The sequence below is a fragment of the Euleptes europaea genome, chromosome 6 (assembly GCF_029931775.1).
Source record: "Euleptes europaea isolate rEulEur1 chromosome 6, rEulEur1.hap1, whole genome shotgun sequence".
Taxonomy (NCBI): Eukaryota; Metazoa; Chordata; class Lepidosauria; order Squamata; family Sphaerodactylidae; genus Euleptes; species Euleptes europaea.
Window position 1 is genome coordinate 449,193 of NC_079317.1, and position 25,249 is coordinate 474,441.

At 53.6% G+C, this 25,249-nt stretch overlaps 1 protein-coding gene across 1 annotated transcript in view; it reads left to right on the forward strand.

Annotated features, from left to right (window-relative positions):
- The first annotated feature begins 1,614 nt into the window (after positions 1-1,614).
- LRFN5 (leucine rich repeat and fibronectin type III domain containing 5) overlaps positions 1,615-25,249 on the forward strand; it is an 85,556-nt gene continuing 61,921 nt past the window's right edge. Inside the window, exon 1 of the mRNA XM_056851512.1 lies at positions 1,615-1,653. The gene's annotated coding sequence lies outside the window, so the exon portion shown is untranslated. The remainder of the gene's footprint in view (positions 1,654-25,249) is intronic.

Consider the following 25,249-nt stretch of genomic DNA (forward strand, 5'->3'; position numbering starts at 1 on the left):
GGCAGCCCCACGGCCCTGCCAGAGGCGGAGGCGCCCGCGGGGGGGGGGCGGGGCCGCACGGCAGGCAGGCAGCGGGCAGCACAGCCCCGGGCCGCCCTGCCGGCCGAGACCCAGCGCCCCGGCGGAGCGCGCGCGCGGGGGGGGGACGAGTCCCCCTCCACCCCCCCCCCCGTAGTGTCGTTCAGCGGACTTGCGGGCGGCGGCGAGAAGCAGGCCGGGGCGGCCGGACTCGGCTGGGCCAGCTGCGCTGCGCTGCGCTACCCCCCCCCCCCCAGAGGCCTCGGCGTCCCGGCGGGGCTTGGGGCGGCTCCCCCCCGTCCGTCGCGCCACGGCAGGCGCGCGCCTCACCGCCCCCGTCCCCCCCCGCCGGCAGCCGGGAGTCCGGCCGGAGAGCCCCTCGGGCGGAGCCCCCCCCCCGCCCGCAGCCCCGCCAGCTTGGGAGCCGGCGGCCGGGCGGAGAGCCCCCCTGGGGACGCCCCGAAGCGCCGCCCGCCCGCTGCTGGGCAGCGCCCCCAAAGCCCGGCAGGCGACGAGGCCCCGCCGGGTCGAGGCGCGGCTGGAGGAGCTGTCCGGGGCTCGGCGCCCCGCTTCCCCGCCCGGGCCTCTCCCGCCGCTGCCTGGCCGGCCGTCCGGCTGGCGAGTAGAGGCTCCGTCCCCGCCGCCCCCCACCCCACCCCCCGGCCGAAAGCCCCGCTGCTGCCGCCGCCGCCGCCTCCGTCTTCCTGCCGCTCCGGGCTCCGCTCCGCGCCCTCCTTTCCCGGCCGGGGCCGCGCGGGCCAGAGGCGCGCCCGCCCGCCCGCCCGCCCGCCTTGCGCGGGACCGGCCGCCCGCCGCCGAGCGGAGGCGCTTGTGGGGTGGGGTGGGGTGGGGTGGGGTGGGGGCGCCTTTGTGCGCGCCCAGCCCCTCGCGCCCCCCGCCCGCCCGCCGCCCCGCCCCGCCCCTCGCCGGCCGCTTCCCGCCTCCGCCACTCGGGCGCGCCGCTGACTGCCGAGGAGACGCCGCCGCCGCCGCCGCCGCGGAGCGCCTTCTTGATGCGGCAGGCGGGCGGGCGGCAGCCGCCTCCTCCTCCTCCTCCTCCTCCTCCTCTTCCTGCAGCGGCGTCGTCGGGGCCCGCGGCGGCCATGGGAGCGGCGTCGTCGTCGCGGGCGGGGGTCGTGGGGGCCGGGCGGGCGGCGGCGGCCGGAGGAGCGCGGCGCTGGGCCGGGAGCGGCGGGAGCGGCGGCGGCGGCGGCGGCGGGGCTGCGCGGCGCGCCTGCTGAAGCGGCGGCCGGTCGAAGCGGGCCAGGCGGAGGCGGCGGCGGCGGCTGGGTGCGGGCTGGTCGCGCGTCCGCGGCCTGCCGGCGGGGATGTGAGCGGCGGCGGCGGCGTCGGAGGGACGGCACAAGGTCACGGGCGCCGGGCGCCGGCCCCCTCGCTCCCCCGCTCGCTCCCCATGGGCCGGGCGGCGCGGCCGGAGCGCGCCCCCCCGGCCGGGCGCCCCGGCCCCGACCCGCGCCGCTCGGGCCCCCGCCCGCCCGCCCTAGGATGCGGCCGCAGCTGAGCGCCCCCCCCTGCCGCCGCCGCCCCTCGCAGCAGCGCGACCACGGCCGCCGCGGCCAGGCGGAGCAGGAGGGAGCGCCGCCCCGGGCGGCCCGATTCCCCGGGAGGCAGCAGGTGAGCCGCGCCGCGCCGCGCCCCTCCCCGCGCCCCTCTCCCCCCGCTGCATTGCAGCCCACCGCCCACCGGGATGCGGGCCGCGCGCGGGCGGGGGAGGGCCCGGCCCCGTCCTGCGGGGCCGCCCGGCACGGAAAACGCCCACGGGGAGGGGGGGAGGGGGAGAGCGAGGCTTGGCAGTCTGGCCCAGGACAAGCGCCAGCCCCCCCCCCCCGCCGCCCCCCCGGTTTTCGGGGCTCCGGGTCCTCGGCCGGCCGGCCGCCCCTCCGTCCTCCGCCGCCTGCTGCTGCTGCTGCTGCTGCGGGTCCGGCAGGTGGGGGGAGCTGCAGCGCCGCGTTTGGAGCTGCCGGCCGGGCGGGCGGGCGGGCGGGGAGGCGGGCAGGCTCCGGACGGCGCTCCGAGGGGGGAGGCTGGCGCGGGGGGGGGAGGCTGGCCCCCTGCGTTGGGTTTTCTCCGTCTCCCCCGGGAGGGGTGTGCGTGTGTGCGTGCGGGGCTCGGCTCAAGCCGCGGTCTCCCCAATGGAGGGGGGACCCCCCGTGCCTCCCCGTGTTCGGCTGCGCGGCTGTCTTGGTGCACCAGGAGAAGCGGAGCGGCGGGGGGGGGGTCGGCGGGGCTGCTGCGGGGGGCCAGGCGCCGCCTCTCCCGCCAGCGGCCCAGTTAGGCAGGGTGTGTGTGTGTGGGGGGGGGGGTCGGAAGTCTCCTCCCGCGGGCCTCCCTGCTGATGGGGGGGGGGAATGAGCCGCGCATCGGCGGGGGTGGGGGAGCAGACTCTTTCTGCGGAGGTCCGCCCCCCCCCCAGCTGGCCTTAGAAAAGAACGACTGGAGGGGAGGGGAGGGGTCCGGCGTGGGCTGTGGGCCCCCCAGCCAAGGGGCGCTGGGAGAGAGGTGAGCCTGGGGGACAGCTGTCCGGGGTGGGGGGAGGGCCTCTGGGAAGGGGAGCCCCTTGGGGCCTGGACCCCAGAGCTGCTCTTGGGGGAGAGGGAGCAGGCCGGGTGGGGCCTCGGGCAGGTGTGTTTGGCAAGGGGGGGGCTCCTTGCCTCCTCGCCTCCTCTCTCCTCGCTGCTGTTGCTTGGCCCTAGAAGCCGGCCCTTCCCTTTGCGCTGGGGGTGTGTGTGTGTGTAGGTTCTACTACCCCCCATCTTGCTGAGGCTTGAGGGCCTTTGCTTAGGCCCATTTCTCCCAGGAGGGTGCCTGCATGGGGGGGGGGTGTCTTTAGATGCGTCCCAGGTCACCTTCCTCTTTCGGGGTTTGGGGCTCAGTTGCCCAGGCTCCCCTTCCTGTTTTCTTTGTAGACTCTTCTTCTTACTGCATCCGGACAGCTGCGCAAAAGTCTGGGGTCCAGGGTGGTGGTGGTGGTGGTGGTTTCGGGGCTGCAGCTAACCGTATGGTCTGCAAAGTCTCCTGCTTTGGGCCTCAGTGGCAGAACACCTGCTTGGCATGCGGAAGGTCCCAGGTTCAATCCCCGGCATCTCCTGTTGAAAGGGCCTCGGGCAGGAGGTGACGTGAAAGACCCCTGCCTGAGGCTGTATGAAGCGGCTGCCAGTCTGAGCAGAGGATACGGCCTTTGATGGGCCAGGGCGTCCATTCAGTCTACGGCAGCCTCATGCGTTCATGCGCGTGCGCATCTCGTCACTCGTAAGGAGGTGTTGGGTGAGCCCCTGTGGCCTCCGTCCCCATCTCCAGGCCTGTTGTGTTCGTTGCTCAGATAATGCGTGAAGAGTTGCATAAGCACCCTATCAACCTAGAAGGCACTCAGGGGCCATCTAGTCCAGCCCCCTGTCACCCCGCCTTGTCTCCACAGGCTGCCTGCACAGCAGGAAATGAGCCACCCCTGGGGCCGGCTGAGGAGGGCCGTCCGGAGGCTGCCTTGGAACATGGAGGCTTTTGCGGGCCTAATAGCTTGAAGGCCTGAAAAAACAGGGCTGGTTGTGTAGAAAAATCTGTGGGATCCCGTCAGGGCAAAACATCCTGTCCGGGCAGTGGGATGGCTTTGTGCTTAGCAGGCTGAGCCAAGCTTGAGCTGCTGTTGGAGTGTTGTGGTGTCAGGGAGCTGTGCGTGTCCCACACACAGGGCCTGTCGCTCAGGCGGGGCTGAGCGTGTGTTTAGCCAGATCCTTCCAGGAACAAGACCAGCCGTTGTCTGAATCGGGGGCGGGTGCCGGGCCCCACGGCCTCGGGGCCTGGCACGGATTAAACGCACCCGTCGCATCTCCTGGCCGGGCTTTGTCTCTAACCTGCCCATCAGTCATTCCCCAAGAAGGAGGCCAAGGCGAGCCGGGATTGGGCCACGGCTCGCCTCTCCCTCTCCTCTCCGGCACCCTTGAGCCTGAAATAGACTCTGCTTTAGAACAGAACAACAAACCTTGGAGGGACGCGCGCCTGCCTGCCTGCCTGCCCGCCGTCTGCGGGAGCTGGTGCCGCTGCCACGCTGCCCGAGGGCTGCTCCGCGTGCAGAGGAAAGAGGAGACTGGCAGCCGGCTGGGAAGGGGGCTCGCGCTGGGAAGCAATGGCAAGCGGCCCTATATCTGGGCGCCAGAGGAGCCAAAGCACCTCTGAGCCCCCCCCCCGTTGCTGACAGGAAGAGCCTGGCCAGTGGAAGAGAATCCGATGGACATTTTTTGCCTGTGTTATGGGCAACATGCATTCAAGGTGGGGTCTCGGGTTGGAGGATCTGCCCTTCCTTCTCCTTTTCTGAGGGGAGAGGAGCGTCCCTGGAGGTTGGAGTTGGACTAGTGGGGCTGGAGGGGAGAGCAAAGGCCTGCCCTCCTCCAGCTTGTCTAGGAAGGAAAGGGGTCTCCCCCCCCCCCACAGCCACCTGGAGAGCTTAGAGCAGAGTCCATCATGGGTAGGATGTTGTGTTTGGGGTGCAGTCCTTGGCTTATGGGCTTGGGAGCATGCCCCCCCCCACTGACTTGAGTAGGGGGCGGCTTCCAAGGAGACACATCCATGGTTGTGCTGTGCTGACGCTGGAGCCTCAGAGATGCTTTGCCGGAGACTCCCGGTCCGGTCGCTTTGTGCAGATTCAGATCTTGTCATTGATTTACCTGCCTTGTGCATCTTTTACCCCCCCCCTTCCTGCATGGAGTCAAGCCTGGGATACGTGGGATTCCCTTCCTCGTTTTATCTCCACAACAGCCCTGTGAGGTAGATCAGGTTGAGATACCTGTGATGCACTAGTAGCAGCTTTTCATTGGGCCCTGTTCTCTGCCCACAGTCTTCAGCCAGACAGTGGAATAAAACAGGAGATCAGCAGAACCTGACAGCAAACAACACCGACTCCAGTCAGTGTTCACGTTTTCTCGAATTAGAGCTCACTTCTTCAGAGACGTCGAAATGTCTGTCTTAGGCCAGTGCGTTTGTATTCACAGTAGAAAGGTGGTGGTGGGGAGTTTAAACCAGCCTCTTTTTGCAACACCCTGCCCCACACATGCTCAGGCTGCCCCCCTGCCATGGGTCTGATAAAGCTGGCTCTAACTCAGGACAGGACACATTCAGTGATGCAGAATCACACAACAGGAACCAACCCACAACAAACCCTGCACAACAGTACACACCACAGTCCCCAATAATTTATCCAAGTAACTTTGTGGTTGGCGGTTACCAGCCTCTGTGAAGCAACCCTGGACCTTCCTGGGCGGTCTCCCATCCAAGTACTAACCAGGGCCCACCCCGCTTAGCTTGCAAGATCTGATGAGATTGGGCTTTACTGGGCCATCCAGTTCAGGACAAAAGATACACAGATGGGGTTTGCCATTGCCTGCCTCTGCGAAGAAACCCTGGGCTTCCTTGGTGACAGGGTGGATTTGATTTAAATCAAATTGAATTTAATCATGATTTAAATCAGTAGTCAGTAAGACTAGATTTTTATGATTTAAATCACTAGTCAGTAAATCGTGGTTTTCTACATAAACAGCACTTCTGGAGATGTTGTTTCCGGCCCCCAGGCCTTGAATTTTTTGTTGCGGTGTTTGCATTTTGCACACATGCCTGCCTTACCCATAGGTAGAAGAACCTCATTAAAATATTCCCAAACTGGGTCTCTTTTACGGCCTGCTGCCATTATAGGTTTTCTCTTCCAGGGAGAGAGTAATATGAGAAACCTCAGGCTATACATTGAATGATCCCAAGACTTGTGGCGTGTTCTGCTCAAATGGTTTCACTTTCATTTTTACTGCTTGCCCCTCCCTACTCACACTTAGCTCATTGTGCAGATCTGTTCCATTCCAATCAATCTTCTATCAATTGAACTTTTTGAAACTTAGCACTTAAGGGATAAGGGGGTTGATTCTGTGTACTTGGATTTGCAAAGAAGCAATGGGATTAAGGTCTTTTTCTCTACTCTGTATGTTCATTTTATAACATTTTATAACATTTTTGCTGTGAATGTTATGCAGATACAAATTATCAGTTTTGAGAATTGCAAAACCAAGCATCTGTGATAATATCTTCTCGATAGAAAAATTGCCCAAAATAATCTCATAGAAACCTTTGGAAGAGCATGACATTATGAATGGATTAATGGAATTCATTTACCAAAAAAATGTAAGCATTGCATCAGTATGCACCCTCATGCTACATAAGTAAAAACTAATCCTTATTTCATGATGTATCTGAAATAGATTTTTTCTCAAAAAGCATTTATCAAAAAAATCCGATTTAAATTTTAAAAATCTGATTTACCGGTAAATAAAAAAATCAGATTTTTTTAATTTAAAAAAACTATTGATTTTTTAATCAACCCTGCTTGGTGGTCTCCCATCTAAGTACTAACCAGGGCTGACCCTGCGTAGCTTCGGAGATCAGGCTATCCAGGGCTATCCAGGTCAGGGTAGAGAACCATTTGGTGAGGCAAATAAATTCCTTCTCAAGTACAAATTTTGATCCTGGTTCAAAAAGGCAAGCAAATAACTCCCCTGTTTACTCAACATATTTTTGTCTGGCTGCCTCCTCCTTGACCACTGAGGGGTTCAGTGACGCAGAGTGATGCTGGAGGGAGCCCCATGTGGCCCCCCGGGCTGCGTCCTCCTCCCCATTCTGGATTTCTGGAACTTTCCCCCATTATAAGCTCAGCCGGTTACCTGTATTTTTTTCCCCAAGTGTGGGTGGGTGGGGTTAGAGGGCTTTTTTCCAGCAGGAAATTGGCTGGGGAAAAGAGTTAAAAACCCTCCCTTTTCCTTACCCTGCAAAAAAAGCAGCCCTGGCATCTGCACGGGGGAAAAGACATTTTCTGAAATGATCACCAGATGAAACTAGATTTGAGTCCGGTAGCACCTTAGAGACCGACAAGATTTGCGGGGTATGAGCTTTCGAGAGTCAAAGCTCCGTATCTGGCGAAGATATGGTATCTTCATAAGAACGTAAGAAAGGCCCTGCTGGATCAGATGAAGGCCCATCAAGTCCAGCAGTCTGTTCAACCAGGTGCCTCCAGGAAGCCCACAAACAAGACGACTGCAGCAGCATTATCCTGCCTGTCTTCCACAGCACCTAAGATAATACACATGCTTCTCTGATCCTGGACATAATAGGTGTGCATCATGACTAGTAGCCATTGGTCACCATGTCCTCTATAAGAACATAAGAAAGGTCATGCTGGATCAGACCAAGAAGGCCCATCAAGTCCAGCAATCTGTTCGCACAGTGGCCAACCAGGGGCCTCCAGGAAGCCCCCAAACAAGACGACTGCAGCAGCATTTATCCTGCTTGCGTTCCTCAGCACTTAAGATAATAGGCATGCTCATCTGACACTGGAGGGAATAGGGATGCACCATGACTAGTATCCATTTTGACTCATAGCTATGGATAGCCTTCTCTTCCATGAACATGTCCACTCTTCATATCTGATGAAAGGAGCTTTGACTCTCGAAAGCTCATACCCCGAAAATCTTGGCAGTCTCTAAGGTGCTGCCGGACTTGAATCCCGCTCTTCTGCTGCAGACCAACATGGCTGCTCTCTGACGCAAAAGGCAGTGGCTCGAACTCAACTACAAGTGGAGTGAAGCCTGCGGATGGGGTCTGTCCCTAAGGTTCAAACTGCCCCCTGGGTACAGTGCTGGGCCCAGCGTGGGGGTCTGCAGTGGAAGAGGGGAACTGGTGGGTGGAAGGCCGGCCAGCTCATCACGGGCTCCTCCTGGGCACCTCTGCTCTCTCCCCACCCCCCAGCTTGTTTCTTGTGTAGGGGAGGGTTCCCATTCCCAGCTGCATCTTGAACACATGAAGGAACACACATGTAGCTGCCTTCTACTGAATCGGACCCTGGGTTCATCAAAGTCACTATTGTCTACTGAGACCAGCAGCAGCTCTCCAGGGACTCAGGCAGAGGTCTTTCTCATCACCTACTTGCCTAGTCCCTTTAACTGGAGGTGCCGGGGATTGAACCTGGGACCTTCTGCATGCCAAGCAGAGGCTCTACCACTGAGCCACAACCCCTCCCCTTGCATCTCCACCTTGAACCAGAACCATCGGAACTGGACGTGGTTCAAGGGAGGCTCTGCCAAATGTCCAGTGTGACAGTGTTTTGGGGAGGGGGGTCTTTGGCCCCTGCGGGATGTGGGGCCACTTCAGGCTTGTCCTAGTGCTGGACCCCCGGCAGGCCAGCGGGAGACATTGGAGCCCTGAGGGCTTCCGAGGCTCCAGGAAGGCCCCTCAGGGAGGGGTGGCGAGACGGAGATAGGGCGGGTTGCGCTGAGGAAGGAAAGGCCGGGGGATTCTCCGGCTTGGGGGTTCGCCAGAGCCCATTTTCTTCTGAAGAAAGTTAATGGGCTCATTCATGACACCTTGTGCTCACATTGTCAAATTAAAGTCGGTGAGAACTTGAGAATCTTGGGCTTCTGCCTGAAAATAATGGCCCGGGTTGAGGAACTGCTGATATTTGTCCTCTTCCAATAGTCCAGAGAACTGTCTGAATTGCTTGGGTGTGTCTCAGTCATGCGCTCTGCTGAGCTGAAGCGGGAGGGTGTGTGCGGGGGTGGGGGGCACGGTCTATTTTTTCTTGTTTCTCAGTTTGATTCTCTGGCTTTTATTCTTTTGTGCATGGTCGGAGTGCCGTCTGAGGTGTTTGTTATCAGTGGCTGGTGATTCCTTTGGTCTGTGAAAATAACGTCACTTCACCTGAAATAAACTGCTTAATCTGTGACTCTTTTCTCATTGTGGGAGGATCCGTGCAAGCAGTTGTACACTGTGAGTGGCTGGGATTTCTCAGGGGTTTTACTTGAGCTTCTTACGGCCCTGGGTGCTCAACACCTATGAGCTTTAGACGAATCTCAGCATCCTCCTGTCAACCTGCTTGGTTCTCTTTTGCTTGGCCGCCTTCCATTGGGTGTCATATGTGCCTGCGAAAGGAGGGGATGTGGCTCAGTGGTAGAGCTTTTCTTTGGCATGCAGAAAGTTTCAGGAATTTTTTTTTTTTACAGTAAGGGTTGTTCAACAGTGGAATCAGCTCCCTAGGGAGGTGGGTGAGCTTTTCCCCCTCACTGGCCGTCTTTAAGCAGCAGCTGGACAAGCACTTGTCAGGGATGCTCTAGGCTGATCCTGCATTGAGCAGGGGGTTGGACTAGATGGCCTGTATGGCCCCTTCCCACTCTATGATTCTATGATAAGGTCCCAGGTTCAATCCCCTGCATCTCCTAGTAAAAGGATGAAGTGGTAGGTGATGTGAAGGATCTCTGCCCGAGGTCTTGGAGTTGGCTCTTCCCGTCCCTTAAAAAGATATTCTAGAATTGGAGAAGCTATAGAAAGGGCCAACAGAAATGAGAACGCAGATATGAATAGATGAACTACCTTAGTAGAAGTCCAGAGTCCACCCAGGTCATTCTTGCCTCCTCTGACTGGTGGCAGCTCTCCAGGGGTCTCTGGTGGAGGTTCATCACATCACCGACTACTTGATCCCCTGAACTGGAGATGCTGGGACCCAAACCTGGGATGTTCTGTTTGCAGAGCAGGTACTCTGCTACTGAGCCATGACCCTCCCCAAATGATTTATGGGATGGAGCGTGTTTTGCCCAGAGAGGTGGTCCTTCACACTTTAAAGGAAGGACAGACGCCACGTGGCGTGAAATGGCTCCCTTGCCTTCTCTCCTGAAGCACAAGCCTCTTGGGGCTGTTCAGTGAAGCCATCTGACAGGAGGAACGAGTGCAGTTTTAAGGATTTATTTCCATGAGGTGTTGAGATTGCAGATGGTTTTAAAAAGGACAAGAGAGGTTCATGGAGGGTCTGCCAATGCTTAGAAATGCTGCTTTGCCTGAGCAGGAAAGTTCCTTCTGCGTACCGGATTTTGGGGGGTGGGTGGGTCAAGGGGTGGCTGGCCCTTCCTACCTGGCAGGACATTTGGGAGTCTGCTCTTGGGATGCCCCTGAGCTCCCAAATGGGTGCTTGTCTCCCTCTGTGGAAGGGAGGGCAGGCTTAGGGGGCCTCTCTCCTGCTTTGGGTCAGGGTTCACAGCTGGTTCCTGGGGGTCGATACCTTCTTGTTTGTGGGCTTCCTAGAGGCATCTGGCTGGCCACTATGTGAACAGACTGGTGGACTCGATGGGCCTTGGTCTGATCCAGCAGGGCCCTTCTGATGTTCTTTCTTAAGTTCTTATGTTCTTCCTGGCCTGGGTAGGCCCTCTCAGGTAGAAGTGCAAATCCTCATGTGTTGGGATTCTGCCAGTCTTCTCTGAAGCGATAAGATATCCTCTTATCTGAGGTACCACTGGCAATTTTAGGGATGTACACACTCCATGTATGGACGTCAACAAATTGCCCGTGTTCCCACTCCTTGTTTCTACTGGATGCGGAGATTTGCTCCCCTTGTTTCCACTGCTGCAACATTTATTTTATACCCAGCCCCTTGCAAAAATCCTCAAGCAGGGTTATGGACTGACCTTCCTCCTGTCATCGGTCCTGCTAGTGTCTTTCAGAGTAATGTTCCTTCCTGCTGTTCTCAAGGCCAGGAGTTCACAGCAGGTGGGGCATCTATTGGCAAGGACTTGTCGGATTTCACCCGTGGTCCTGGCATGCTCTCCAGCTTCTGGGCTTGCCCTCCTCGCCCCCTCATGCTGTAGGTCTTTGGCTCTTTTTGGCCTAGAAACACAGCCATTTCAAGCATATTGTCTACGTGACGCAGAAACAGAGGGAGCAGCGGGGCTTCTGAAGGGAAAAACGGCAGAGGCTGGGTGTGCAAAGCCCTGCCGCTCCTGTCTTTGTGCTTGGCGACTCATGGAAGTACCCAGCGTGTTAGTATATCTGTGCATTTCCAAATTATTTCTGTGTACGCAAGGCTCTTTTTCTCTCTGTTGTGATGCCAGGCTGGCACATGCGGAGATGGGGATGCCCGTTTGTGCCTCCCATGGAGGACTTTGCAGCCTCAGAGGAGTCGTCAGCCTTGGAAATCTCAAGCAGCCTTTTAGGCAACGTTTTATTGCCCAGAATGTTCAATGAAATGCTTTTTAAAGTGATATTTTAGGACAGTATTGTAGCCAGTTACGCTGCTGCAATACTGCTTTGCCAGAGGAAGTGGGGATGGCTTTCCTCTAACAAACACTTTTCAGGACTCTGTGTTGGGGAGGGGCCGTGGTTCAGCGGTAGAGCATCTGCTTGGCATGCAGAAGGTCCCCGGTTCAATCCCCTGCGTCTCCGGTTAAAGGGACTAGGCGAGTAGGTGATGTGAAAGACCCTTTTCTGCCTGAGACCCTAGAGAGCCGCTGCCGCGGTGCAGAATGCAGAGGAGGAGTGAGAAATAAGGTGTGGGGGGTTGTACCGCCATCTCACCGGAGTGGGGTAGCGATTAGAGTGTTTTGCTCGGATCTGAGAGACCCAGGTTCAGATCCTCCCTCGGCTGTGAAACTCACTGGGTAGCCTTACAGGGTTGTGAGGTCTAACGGTACAGAGAACCATGTCGACTGCTGGGAGATCCGTACAGGAAGGGCTAGATGAAAATGTCTAGGAGTGACAGGCATAGCAGATTCCTAGTTTGAGTGAAGTTGTTGCAGAATGCATTACATATATTTCCACCCACACATAAAATGGGTCTTTTGATCAGGGTGGATTTGATTTAAATCAAACCGTTTAAAATCACTAGTCAGTAAGACTAGATTTTCACGATTTTCATGATGTTGTTTCATTCAGGCCATCAGGCCTTTGCATTTCTTTGTTGCGGTGTTCCTCTAACCCATAGGTAGAGGAACTTCATTAAAATATTCCCTAACTGGGTCTCTTTTATGGCCTGCTGCCATTATAGGTTTTCTCTTCTAGGGAGAAAATAGTATGATAAACCTCAGGCTCTGCACACAAAGATCCCAAGACTTGTGGAGAATTCTGCTCAAAAGGTTTCACTTTCATTTTTACTGCTTGCCCCCTCCTTCCTCTCACTTAGCTCTTTGTGCAGATCTATTCCACTCCAAACAATCTTCTGTTCATTGGACTTCTTGAAACTTAGTACTTAATAGATAAGGGGTTGATTCTGTGTACATAGATTTGCAAGGAACAATGGAATTAAGGTCTTTTTCTCTACTCCGTTTGTTTTATAACATTTTTGCTGTGAAGAAGAGGCATGTTATCTCTGCAGGCACAAATTCATAGTTTTGAGAACCGCAAAACTAAGCATCTGTGATAATATCTTCTCAATAGAAAAATTGCTCAAAATAACCTTTACAGAAACCTCTGGAAAAGCATAAGAAGAAGAAGAGTTGGTTTTTATATGCCGACTTTATCTACCACTTAACGAAGAATCAAACCAGCATACAATCACTTTCCCTCCCCTCACCCCCGCAACAGACACCCGGTGAGGTAGGTGAGGCTGAGAGAGCTCGAAGAGAGCTGTGACTAGCCCAAGGTCACCCAGCTGGCTTCATGTGGAGGAGCGGGGAATCAAACCCGGTTCTCCAGATCAGAGTCCACCACTCCAAACCACCGTTATTAACCACTACACCATGCTGGCTCTCATGGGGCAGCCTGCTGAGGCTTCCTCAGATGAAGAGGACCTTGAAGCAACAGGCAGTGGAAGGGAGAAACAGCAGCAGGCTGAGCAGTCCCAGACAGGTGAGTTCCCCCAGTGCCTGCAACCGCCCCAGGCGGACTCACCTGTGTCAGAGTGCCAGCCGCCGGCAGTGCCACCAGAGAGCCTCCCAAAGCTGCTGGAGCAGAGGCGCCAAAGGTTCAGAGCACTCCTGCACTAGACTGCAGGCCCAGCAAAGAGCACTCCCTGCTGACAGTGATGAGGCTAATGAGCTTCACCCATCAGGGAATGCTGAGTCAAAGGAACAAGCAGCAGCTGGTTCACCCTAGGCCCATTTAGGCAGGCACTCGCATCCAGGCCTGTCTGGGAACAACTTGTTATCACCACCCTGTGTTCTCGTTTGACTCTGACATCTCCGGATACTCTTGTGACGTTGACTTTAGAATGGACTTTAATGTGGCATTTGGACTTCACTTTGGATCTAGACCTACAACAGCCCGGTAGCGACCCTCGGACTGCTGACTGGCTACGCTGTCTGCCTCTGGCCCTCAGGTCTGCCGGCATTCAGGACAATAATGTTGTGAATGGATTAATGGAGTTCATTTACCAAAACAATTAAACATTGCATGAATATACAGCCTCATGCTACATGTAGCATGAGGCTATATATTCAAGCAATGTTTAATTTAAAAACAAATCATTTTTTCATTATTAATAACCTTTGGATAATGTTTCTTAAGTACAAAATTATCTTTAGACAGATTTTTCCTCAAAAAGCATTTTATCAATTTTTCAAAAATCCAATGTTTTGATTAAAAAATCATCTTTTAGCTCCTAATGTTTCAGAAACACCTGCTCTTGCAAAGGAGCGTGCATCCAAAGTTGCCGTTTCCCCTCCTCTCCCCTTCCTCTTCTAGGAGTGGAAAGAACATCTGGTAGAATAACACCAAAGGGAGGTTTCAGGTCGGGGCCGGCACCGAGGTCTGCTCTGAACACAGACCTCTGCTGCCCGCCTTGTGGGCCCAACTACCAAGTGGCCGTCCTCATCAGCTGGCAGGAAGAGAGGGGGGGTGGATTCCAGCTTGGGGAGTGGGACTGAACCCTAAATAGCAGCATGGTCCATCCCAGTGAAAGATGGGGAAGCCCTGAGGAAGCGTTGGAAGAGCGGTGCTTGTGGCAGGCAGGAAAAGAGGCAGGAGAGGTTCTGATTTTCGCCCGGGGACGGCAGGGTGCCCCTGCCCCTCCAAGGCACAGCTGTAGCATTAGGCAGCTAATTGGGATTGCCGAGGCAGAGGAGCAGACCTGAGTTGCTCTTTCCTTGGGTGGTGCAAAGGCCTGTGATGGGATGCCGGAGGATAATCTTCCTTTCACCTTGGCCTCGTTCGGCTTCCTGCTTGCATTTATAGACGGGCTCAGGGTGTTGGCTTGAGCTCCCTGCTTGTGAACGGCGGTGACGCTAACCTTGATCAGGGCGGCTGTTGTGCTGGGCAGGATCTCACCACCCCCGTCCCTCTGGAGGTGCGGTGACCTGGGCCGTTAATCGGGAAGGGGGGGCGGGTGAGACAGGACAGACAAGGGATTGAAATCTGGAGTGGGGCTCAAAACACAGCGTGCAGAGGAGGGTGCCGTGGCTTTTTGTTTTCCAACCCAGTGGTGCTTCTCCATGTTTTTAGAGAGCTCTTGTATTGCCAGACCATGAACACACACTGAATCAGCGGCTCTCCAGGGTCTCAAGCAGGGGTCTTTCACATCACCTACTTGCCTAGTCCCTGTAACTGGAGATGCCGGGGGTTGAACCTGGGACCTTTGCGTGCCAAGCAGATGCTCTGCCACTGAGCCACAGCCCCTCCCAGTTGGGTAGCGCACCTGTGAAGCTGCCTGCTGCTGGGCCCGCTCCTTGGTATTGTCCAGGTCAGCCTTGTCTCCATTGACTGACGAAGAAAGGCCTTTGCCAGCAGCTACGATCTAATGCTTGTAACATCGTGAGACTGGGAATTTCTGTATGCAAAGCCGATCCTCTGCCCCTGAGCCCTGGCCTTGGCCCCCTATGAATTTGGGACTCTGTCCTGTGGGAAGACATTGTAAGAACCCAGGAAGTGCCTGGCTGGATTTCACCCAGTATCCAGTAAACCCAGGGGTCCCTCCTGTTTTAAAGGGTGGCTGGCCTGAAACTGGTTCCTGAAACTGGAGATGAAAGCAAAAGCCCTCTTCTTCTGTTTAGTCTCCCATGTCTGGGGTCCAGAGGTGCACTGCGGAGTGTGATTTGTTCGTGTAACATCCATGGGTAATAGCCATATTTTAACTGATCCTCCTTCATGGATTGTTTTAATCAAAAAACTAATTCTGAACCAGGCCTTAGGGTTTGGATTTTATAAAATCCTCACAATGAAACCAGGGACAGATGGGGAGATTTCTGTAGAACTTGAAGGAAGCCAAAATCTAAAACAAAAAGAAATGAACAAAGAATAACCACCACCATACATTGGGGATAATGACCGCCCCCCCCAAACGCACACGCACACACCCCATTAAAAACAGAGCTAAAATTCATATAAAGACATAAAAACAGCAATTAAAATGTTGGCCAAGAAGGAGGGATCACTGAGGGAATGCCAAATGAAACAAAAAAGACTTCGCCCGCCGGTGGAAGACGGCCACAGAAGGGGACAGACGTGTCTCCCTGGGGAGACAGTTCCAGAACAATCACCTCAGCAGCTTAGAATCATAGAGTTGGAAGGGACCACCAGAGTCATCTAGTCCAACCCTCTGCACAATGCAGGAAACTCACGACTGCCTCCCCCCCACACACCCAGTGACCCCCCCTACTCCATGCCTAGAAAATGGCCAAGACGCCCTCCCTCTCAAGATCTGCCCCAGGTCATGGAATCAGCATTGCTGACAGATGGCCATCTAGCCTCTGCTTCAAAACCTCCAGGGAAGGAGAGCTCAACCACCTCTTGAGCTTGGCTGGGTCCATCCTGGAAGCCGTGGCTGCCGCACAACCTGGCCAGAGGTTTCCTGGGGAGAGGCTGCCAGGGGGAGGGGAGGGGAGGAGGGGAGGCTGAAGGGGTGTGTGATGATGGTAGGTCGGCTGGAAGGAGAGAAGGAAGCAGGGAAAGGGCTATGGGGGACTGACAGGGAAGGGGAAGAGGAGACCGTAGGGTAGGGGGTTTAGGGGCGTAATGAGATGCCCCCCACAAGTCCTTGCAGGACCCCCCCTTGTTCTCTTTTAAAGCTGGTGGCTATCACCACGTATTTTATTAAAGCATTTATACTCCATCTTTGTGAGGGGACTCCAGGTGGCTCACAAAAGCAGAGATTGGCAACCCTCCGTCGGCACAAACGTCCAGAATGGTATTTAAAAGTGTAGTAGAAGAACATTCTTTGTCTGCGGTAATTTTCTGTGATGCAACTCCTGTGCGATGAAGGTCAGCCAGCCTTTCCCGTGGCTCCCAGGGCTGCCCAGCAGGTGCAGATTTGGGCTGGGTGCATTTTACAGCTGCGGTAGAGGAGCACAGTATTGATTGGCCTAATTTGCACGACTGCAGCCGTTCATTTTCGGGTTCTGAATTTCAGGCGGGAGGCGTCGAATGCGCACAGATGGAGAAGAGGGGGCTTTGCTTTGGGGGTGAGGAAGCTGGCTCTGGCCCTCGGCTCTGTCTCCCTCAGATGCCCCGTGGGGTCCGTTCCTCCACCTGGACGTGTGTCCAGATGTGCTGAGGTGTAAAGAGGACACAGAATGTATCACTTTCTCACGCAGGGACCTCTTGGTGAAGGAGTGCATATCTCAGTGGGTAGAATCGGCGAGGAAGTGTTCGTCTGTGTCAGGTGTATTGTGTTCGGTTTGGGGCACTGCAATTTAAGATGGATGTAGACAAGTTGGAACATGTCCAGAGGAGGGCAACAAAGATGGTGAGGGGTCTGGAGACCAAGTCCTATGAGGAAAGGTTGAAGGAGCTGGGTATGTTTAGCCTGAAGAGGAGAAGACTGAGAGGGGAGATGAGAACCATGTTCAAGTACTTGAAGGGCTGTCATATAGAGGAGGGTGCCGAGTTGTTTTCTGTTGCTCCAGAAGGTCGGACCAGAGCCAACGGTGAAATTAAATCAAAAGAGTTTCCGTCTAGACATTAGGAGGAATTTTCTAACAATTATAGCGGTTCCTCAGTGGAACAGGCTTCCTCGGGAGGTGGTAAGCTCTCCTTCCCTGGAGGTTTTGAAGCAGAGGCTAGGTGGCCATCTGTCAGCAGTGCTTGTTCTATGACCTCAGGCAGTTCATGAGAGGGAGGGCATCTTGGCCATCTTCTGGACATGGAGTAGGGGTTGCTGGGTGTGTGCGTAGGAGGTAGTTGTGAAATTCCTGCCTTGCGCAGGGGGGGTGGACTAGATGAACCTGGTGGTCCCAACTCTATGATTCTAGGTGGAGAATGAACTGGAAGCCAGGTGGGCTTGAGTTACCAGCCCATTTTCCTGTACATGCCTATGGCAGAGAAGCTTCTCGGTAGAGGCAAAGGACAGATTCTGGCTGAATGGAAAAACCTTCCGGGCCTCATTCAGCTCAGTTGAATGGCCTATTCTGAGCCTGTTGGGACGAGTCTTGGCAGCTTCTGCTGTGATAGGGGTCACTGCAGTAATGGTCCTGTTACCCTCTTTATCCCTGGCCAGTCGCATTCAGCAAAATATCACGTTGCAGAGGCAGTCAAGGCGGTACTTTGGGGAATATCGATCCTTAGCGCTCGGAGGGCGGAGCCCCCCCCCCCCTTCATCTTTTGCCCCACATTCTCCAGACTTTCTGCTCTTGTATGTTCAGGAATGAGGTCTCCAGATACTAGGAGAATCAAGCCTGTGGGATTCTGCCCGGCTGGTCTTCACGTGCCCACGATTGGCTGGCAGGCACCGAACCCTTTGAAGTGTCACTGATTGACATGATCTGGCTTTACATTGTGGCCATTTATGCAGGGTCAGTTTTGATGCTCTCTCAAAGCTCTTTTTTAAAACTTGACCATTAAAATGCCTCTTCACGGTCCCGACGCAAAAGGAGAAATTCCACCCCCCGCTCACCTGCTTCTTTGTTCCTTCCATTAGAGCCAGCATGGTGTAGTGGTTAAGAGCGGTGGTTTGGAGCAGTGGGCTCCTATCTGGAGAGCCGGGTTTGATTCCCCACTTCTTCACATGAGCTATGGAGGCTAATTTGGTGAAGTGGATTTGTTTCCCCACTCCACCACACGAAGCCAGCTGGGTGATCTTGAGCTAGTCACAGCTCTCTCATCCCCACCCACCTCACAGGGTGTCTGTTGTGGGGAGGGGAAGGGAAGGTGATTGTAAGCCGGTTTGAGTCTCCCTTAAGTGGTAGAGAAAGTCGGCATATACAAATCAACTCTTCTACTTCTAGCAACTGCTGTTTGCATAGCTAACGCCTGGTTGTGATTTTGCATGCTTCCTTGAGGGGATTCTTCGAGACACTCCCAGTGACCACTACTCCATGCCCAGAAGATGGCCAAGGTGACCTCCCTCTCATGAACTGCCTAAGGTCATAGAAGCAGCATTGCTGACAGATGGCCATCTAGATTCTGGTTAAAAACCTCCAGGGAAGGAGAGCTCACCACCTCCCGAGAAAGCCTGTTCCACTGAGGGACCGCTATAATGGTCAGGAAATTCTTCCTAATGTCTAGATGGAAACTTTTTTGATTTCATTTCAACCCATTGGTTCTGGTCCAACCTTCTGGAGTAACAGAAAACAATTCAGCACCCTCCTCTATGTGACAGCCCTTCAAGTACTTGAAGATGGTCATCATATCCCCTCTCAGTCGTCTCCTCTTCAGGCTAAATATACCCAGGTCCTTTAACCTTTCCTCATAGGACTTGGTCTCCAGACCCCTCACCATCTTTGTTGCCCTCCTCTGGACACATTCCAGCTTGTCTACATCCTTCTTAAATTGCTTTGCCCAAAACTGAACACAATACTCTAGGTGAGGTCTAACGAAAGCAAAGTGATACCATCACAACTACCTGTCCCCAACACCCCCAGTGACCCCTACTCCATGCCCAGAAGATGGCCAGGATGCCCTCCCTCTCATGAACTGCCTAAGGTCACAGAATCAGCATTGCTGACAGATGGCCATCTAGCCTCTGCTTAAAAACCTCCAGGGAAGGAGCACTTACCACCTCCAGAGGAAGCCCGTTCCACTGAGGAATCGCTCTGACTGTCGGGGAAAAAAAGTCAGATACCTTGAGAGGCACTCCTGATGGATATTTCCCTGTTCCAATGTTTCACTCCTAACACATGTTGGGAGTATCCAGCGTTGATCGACCGCTAGGGTCTTTTCTGCTGTTCTTCAGGCCCTTTTGAGGGCCGCTGCTTCAAGGACTCGCCAGGGTCCTGCCCGCTGGCAGCAGGGGCCCTTTGATGTTGCAAAGGCTGATGGTTCATGGAGCGGGGGGGGGGCTCTCTTCCTGTCCCCTCTGCTCCTGCTATCTGCAGGCACTTCAAGAAGGGCTTTAATTTTGATTTGTAATTTTGAAAAGGGCATTGTTATACATTTTTTTCACTTGATTTTGGGAATATTGATATTTTTCTGATTCCAATTAAAATGGAAATTTTCCTGTCATGACCTTTACGATATGATATCAGTACTCCCAGTGCTTGATGAAAATGGTAACCGTGCCCTTCTTGGCTTTCCAGTACAAGATCAAAACAATGTGTTTTTTAAAGTGTGGATCCCAAGACGTGAACACTGTCCTGAAATGTCCAATGGGCGGTCATGTGGAAGATGGAGTAGATTTGTTGCTCCTGAGGCCAGGACTCCGACTGATGGATGGACATGATGAGGAAGTAGATTTTGACTCCGTGTCAGGAGACTTCCTGTGCAGTGGTGGATTCAATGCCTTGAAAAATGGTTGGCTCTCTTTCAGTGGAGGTCCTTCAGCAGAGGCTAGATGGTGTCTGTCCGGCATGCTGTAGTTGAATACATCTTCCTTGACCTAAGGCTAGACTAAATGATCCTTAAGGTGCCTTCCAACTCAAAGGCTTTGGCTTTTTCCTGACATGAGTTGGTGTACAGTCTTTGTAGGGACATGGGCTGTGGTTGCTTCCCACACCTTTTGGGCTTGTCTCCCTTCCCTATGTGGGGCAGCCTGAAGGATAGAATCATAGGGTTGGAAGGGGCCATAGAGGCCATCTAGTCCAACCCCTTGCTCAATTCAGGATCAGCCTAGAGCATCCCTGACAATTGTCTGTCCTGATGCTGCTTGAAGACTTCCAGTGAGGGGGAGCTCACCACCTCCCTAGGAAGCTGATTCCACTGTTGAGCTACTCTCACTGCGAAGAATTTCCCCCCTAATATCCACGCAGTACCGTTCCACCTGTAATTTAAACCCATTACTGCGAGTCTTCTGCTACCAACAGGAAGAGCTCCCTGCCCTCCTCTAAGTGACAGCCCTTCAAATACTTGCATAACATCCAGATCACAAGATGTCATAGTTCCGCTGTACACTGCATTGGTCAGGGCCGCACCTGGAATATTGGGTGTGCAGTTCTGGAGGCCTCACTTCAAAAAGGATGTGGACAGAATGGAGCGGGTGCAGAGGACAGCGATGAGGAGGACCAGGGGCCTGGAGACCTGTGAGGAAAAGCTGAGGGAGCTGGGAATGTTTAGTCTGGAGAAGAGGCTTTTGAGGGTGGACAGGATTGCTCTCTTGAAGCCTTTGAAGGGCTGCCACTTAGAGGAGGGCGGGGAGCTGTTCCTGTGGGCAGCAGAGGAGAGGACTTGCAATAATGGCTTTAAATTGGGGGCGGAAAAGTACCGGCTGGATATTAGGGGAAAAAATGTTTACACTAAGATTTGACCACTGTGGTGCATCTCCTGGTTACATCTGGATTAGATTACTGGAGTGCTAGGGTTTGGAAACTTCAATTGGCGGAGAACGCTGTAACCAGGATGTTGACTAGAGTTGGTCTTGGGGACCACATCACTCCAGTCTTGGCTCTTCTACACTGGCTTCCAATTTGTTTCCGGACACAATTCAAGGTGGCAGTTTTCAAAGCCCTATATGTTTTGGGACCAGCATACCTGAAGGACCGCCTAATCCCTTCTGAACCTGCCCAACTGTGATATGGTCATCTTTGGAGGCTCTGCTTCGGGTGCCCCCACCTTCTGAGATTAGGTGGGCGGCTACCCAGAAGAAGACCTTCTCAGTTGTGGCACCAAAGCTCTGGAACTCTCTACCCTGGGCGATCCTTCTTCTGCCCTCTTCTGTTGCCACCTCTGCCAGTGGATAAAGTCTTTTTTTTTTTTTGGCACTCCCTCCTTCCTAGCCAATATTTTATATTTTGTATGTATCTTAAGCTCTGTTTTTTTTAAAACATTTTAATGTTGTTTGAATGAGGTGTGTTTGGGAGGAAGATTATTTTAATGGTTTTATAATGTATGTTATTGTGAATATTTTAAATTCTTACCTCCCTTGGCAGCCCTTATAAGGGCAGAAAGATGGGATATAAATCTTGCAAATCAGTGAATAATAATAAAGCGTCTGCATGCTATTTGGCCATGGTAAAAAAGGCTGACAAATTCTGGCTGGAGGTCAAGTGATGTCACACCTCTCTGGGAACTGCTGGGAACTCTATGGTGCCCCTGTTTGCCTCCAATGGCACCCCCATCTCTTGCTGGTTGCCAGTCTATGCGTGGTGTAGTGGTTAAGAGTGGTGGCTTGGAGCAGTCGGCTCTGATCTGGAGAACCGGGTTTGATTCCCCACTCCTCCACATGAGCGGCGGAGGCTCATCTGGTGAGAGGCTCATCTGGTGAACTGGATTTGTTTCCCCACTCCTATGCACGAAGCTGGCTGGGTGACCTTGGGCTAGTCACAGTTCTTTCCGAGCTCTCTCAGCCCCACCTACCTCACAGGGTGTCTGTTGTGGGGAGGGGAAGGGGATTGGAAGGTGATTGGTAGAGAAAGTTGGCATATAAAAACCAGCTTCTTCTATGCCTGGCAACCCTAGGAAAAGGGGAGAGGCCAGGGGCCCTTTCAGGGAAGGGAAAGAGGTATTAGTGGGGAAGGGGAACTGAGATACCCCCACAAGTTATTGTGGGTTCTCTACTTGTGCATGTGTGTGTGTGTATGTGTGGAAAAAATTGGATTTTTTTTCAGTACTCCCTCAAATTTCCCAATTTTTCCATTGAAAAGGTTAAAAGAAAATTCTTTGGAAGACAAACATTTTTTTCCTGGGCCTTCATGCCCCTACCTCCAGGCCAATTTGCAGTTGAGAAATTTGATGCAGGCATTACCTTGTGCATATTCAGGGATTACTCAGAACGTTGATATTTAGCTCCTGGAATCCAGAAACATCCCCCCCCCCGTCCCCGTCCCCGGCTTTATCAAGCTGTTGTGGCCAATTTTGAAGTCTTTTGCCTTCTGGGTGTTTTTCAGGGGCTCAATGCGCAAAAGCCAAAAGGCCCCTATTTCCTCCTCGATCAATTATTGATGGAGCCGTTCAAATGGGGACGACTCATCTGTGCCAAACGTATAAGTGCGTCTCTTATCTCAAAGGCTCAGACGTGCAGAATGCTGAGCTAGAAGCACTAGGACTGAGAGACCCATAAAGGTTGCCGCTGCAGAGGACTCCGGGAACCCCTGCCAATCCGCCTGGGGCTCTTTTGAGCTGTGGGAGGGGGGGGGGACGACACCAGCCAGTCTCCTTGAGAGAACTGGGGTTGACTGGGATGCACGGGCTGAAAATAAAACACTTTTTTTGTCCCAAGCCACTTTCTTTAATTTTTTTTTTTTTTGGCTTGCGTCTCATTCAAAAGTTGGATTGCGTTGAAGGCCGTTTCACTTTCCAAATAACAAGTCTGATCTGCCTCTTTGACAAGGGAGATGAAGCCCGTCAACGGTGCAGGACTCCTGCAGTGAACTTAATTCATAGATAGAATGAAAATGAGAATGGAAGCTGCAACTGAACATGGCCCTGGAGTTCTGCTTCGGTGGTGCTGTCGAGGATTTCTATGGCTCGGTCCGGTCTGTGTCGAGCCAGGGCTCTCTGCTGCTGCCTGGATCTTTCTTTCAAGAACTGTCCCAGTTGTGCCTCGGCCCTCCCTCCAGGGAGCCCAGGGCAGTGCCCGTGGTTCTCCCGTGGTCATGTTATCCTTTCAACCCAGAGGATTGGGAACTGGGCCTGCCCTGTCCTGCACCATGTTCTAACCACTGCATCACACAGGAGAAAATTTACAGTTTATATTATATTATGCTTGTGCTGGCCAATGGCCGTAACAATAAATGTATGTATGTATTATATTATGCAGTACTTAATAATTGTGGACTTGCTGTTGAGTCGTTAATTGTGGACTTAATTGTGGAGGGGTCTGGAGACCAAGTACTGTGAGGAAAGGTTGAAGGAGCTGGGTATGTTTAGCCTGAAGAGGAGAAGACTGAGAGGGGAATGAGAACCATCTTCAAGTACTTGAGGGGCTGTCATATGGAGGAGGGTGCCGAGTTGTTTTCTGATGCCCCAGAAGGTCGGACCAGAACCTACGGGTTGAAATTAAATCAAAAGAGTCTCCGTCTAGACATTAGGAAGAATTTTCTAACAGAGTGGTTCCTCAGTGGAACAGGTTTCCTCGGGAGGTGGTGAGCGCTCCTTCCCTGGAGGTTTATAAGAATAGGCTAGATGGCCATCTGTCAGCATGCTGATTCTGTGACCTTACGCAGATGATGAGAGGGAGGGCACCTTTGCCATCTTCTGGGCATGGAGTAGGCGTCACTGGGGGTGTGGGGGGAGGTAGTTGTGAATTTCCTGCATTGTGCAGGGGGTTGGACTAGATGACCCTGGTAGTCCCTTCCTTAATAATTGTGGACTTGCTGTTGAACCGTTCCTCATCCTTTGAATCAAACTGTTAGAGCCTCCCTATGCTTGTAGTTTGACCCCTGGTCTCTGTTCTGTGGGTCTTCCTTCCCAGAGAAGAAGAGACATGGCCAAGTCTGTGGAACGCCTTCCCCCTTGGGCTTCCGTTTTCTCTCTAGCGTCAACTGAAGCTCAGTCATTGTGTACCCCCCCTGGCACCCAAGCTGTTCTGGGGAGGTTGGAGGCATCTAGGTGCCTTTGGCAGGCTGCTCAGAGAAGCGGTGCCAGGAATGCCTTCATGGGGGCCCCCGGGGCTCTTGTCCTGTTCTCGGGTCTCCTTGGCTTCAGGTGGGCATCGGAGGAAGGAGCCACAGGTGCTGGGAAAGCAAATGTCGGTTCACCATGAGGTGAGCAAAAAGGGAATTTGAGGAGCAGATACGTAAAAACATTAAGGCAAAAAATAAGAAGTTCTTCAAATATTTGAGGAACAGGAAATGGCCAAGGAGGCACACTTGGGCTGTTGGATGACAAAGGAATGGAATGGGAGCATTACTATAGGGAAACAGGGAGGTACGAATTCTCTGCATCTGTTTTCACTGTGAAATCTGAGCTGAGTGGATTCTGATCTGGAGAACCGGGTTCGATTCCCCACTCCTCCACATGGGCGGTGGAGGCTAATCTGGTGAACCGGATTTGTTTCCCCACTCCTCCACACGAAGTTGGCTGGGTGACCTCGTTGCTAAACAATAACTTGTTGCTAAAACCAGCATCTGTACCGGAGGACTAAAAAGTAGGAAAGGTCATACCAATTTTTTTAAAAGAGTCTAGAGGGGATCAAGGGGGCTACAGGGCTCAGCCACCTAATGTCTGTTGCAGGACATTGGTAGAGACTGTTACTAAAGACAAAATTAGTAAGAGCATCAAGGAACAAAACTTAGGCAGATCATGAGGGCAGGAAGGGATGACCCAGTGCTCGGTTCTTGTGGTGCTTTCTTATATGCCAATTTCTAGTTTGGGGTCGGGAAGGAATTTTCCTGCAGGCCAGATTGGCCCGGGGATCCTGGAGTATTTCTCCCCCACCCCCTTCCTCTGGGCATAGAGCAGGGGTAGCTGTGAATTTCCTGCATTGTTGGACTAGATGGCCCTTGGGGTGCCTTCCAGCTCTGTTTCTAATAGCTGGAAATAATGTAGACACACAGTTGAAACCCTACACAGTTGAAGAACCCAAGCAGAACACGTGAGCCTGCTTTTCGCCTCTTGCTCACTAGTTCCACACAAAGCTCCTGTTAGCACAGCTTATTCACGTGCCCCTGGTTGCACACTCCAAGATCTACTGTTTGGAGGTGGAAAGGGATGGAGCTGCACTGATACAGATGGTGGGCATGAGATGCGCCTCAGATGAATTTCCTACAAGTGCTTGCTTGATGAATTTTCACATCTTCAGGATAAATTGAACACCCCCCCCCAATAAATTAAAAGAAGTGCACATTAACCATTTACCATCTTTGGAGAGCCAGCGTGGTGTAGTAGTTAAGAGTTGTGGGCTCTAATCTGGAGAACCAGGTGCGATTCCCCACTCCTCCATGTGCAGCCTGTCACAGTTCTCTCCAGACTCTCTCAGCCCCACCTACCTCACAAGGTGCCTGTTGGGGGGGGGAGGGAAGGTGATTGTAAGCCGCTTTGAGACTCCTTTCGGTATAGAAAAGCGGGGTATAAAAAACAAGTCTTCTTCTGCTGCAAAGATTGTTTCCCTTGTGGCTCTTGTCCTTTCGGTCAGTTGTCGTTCTGCTCCGTATTTTGCTTTGAATGCTCCTTACAGTGATAAGAGCAG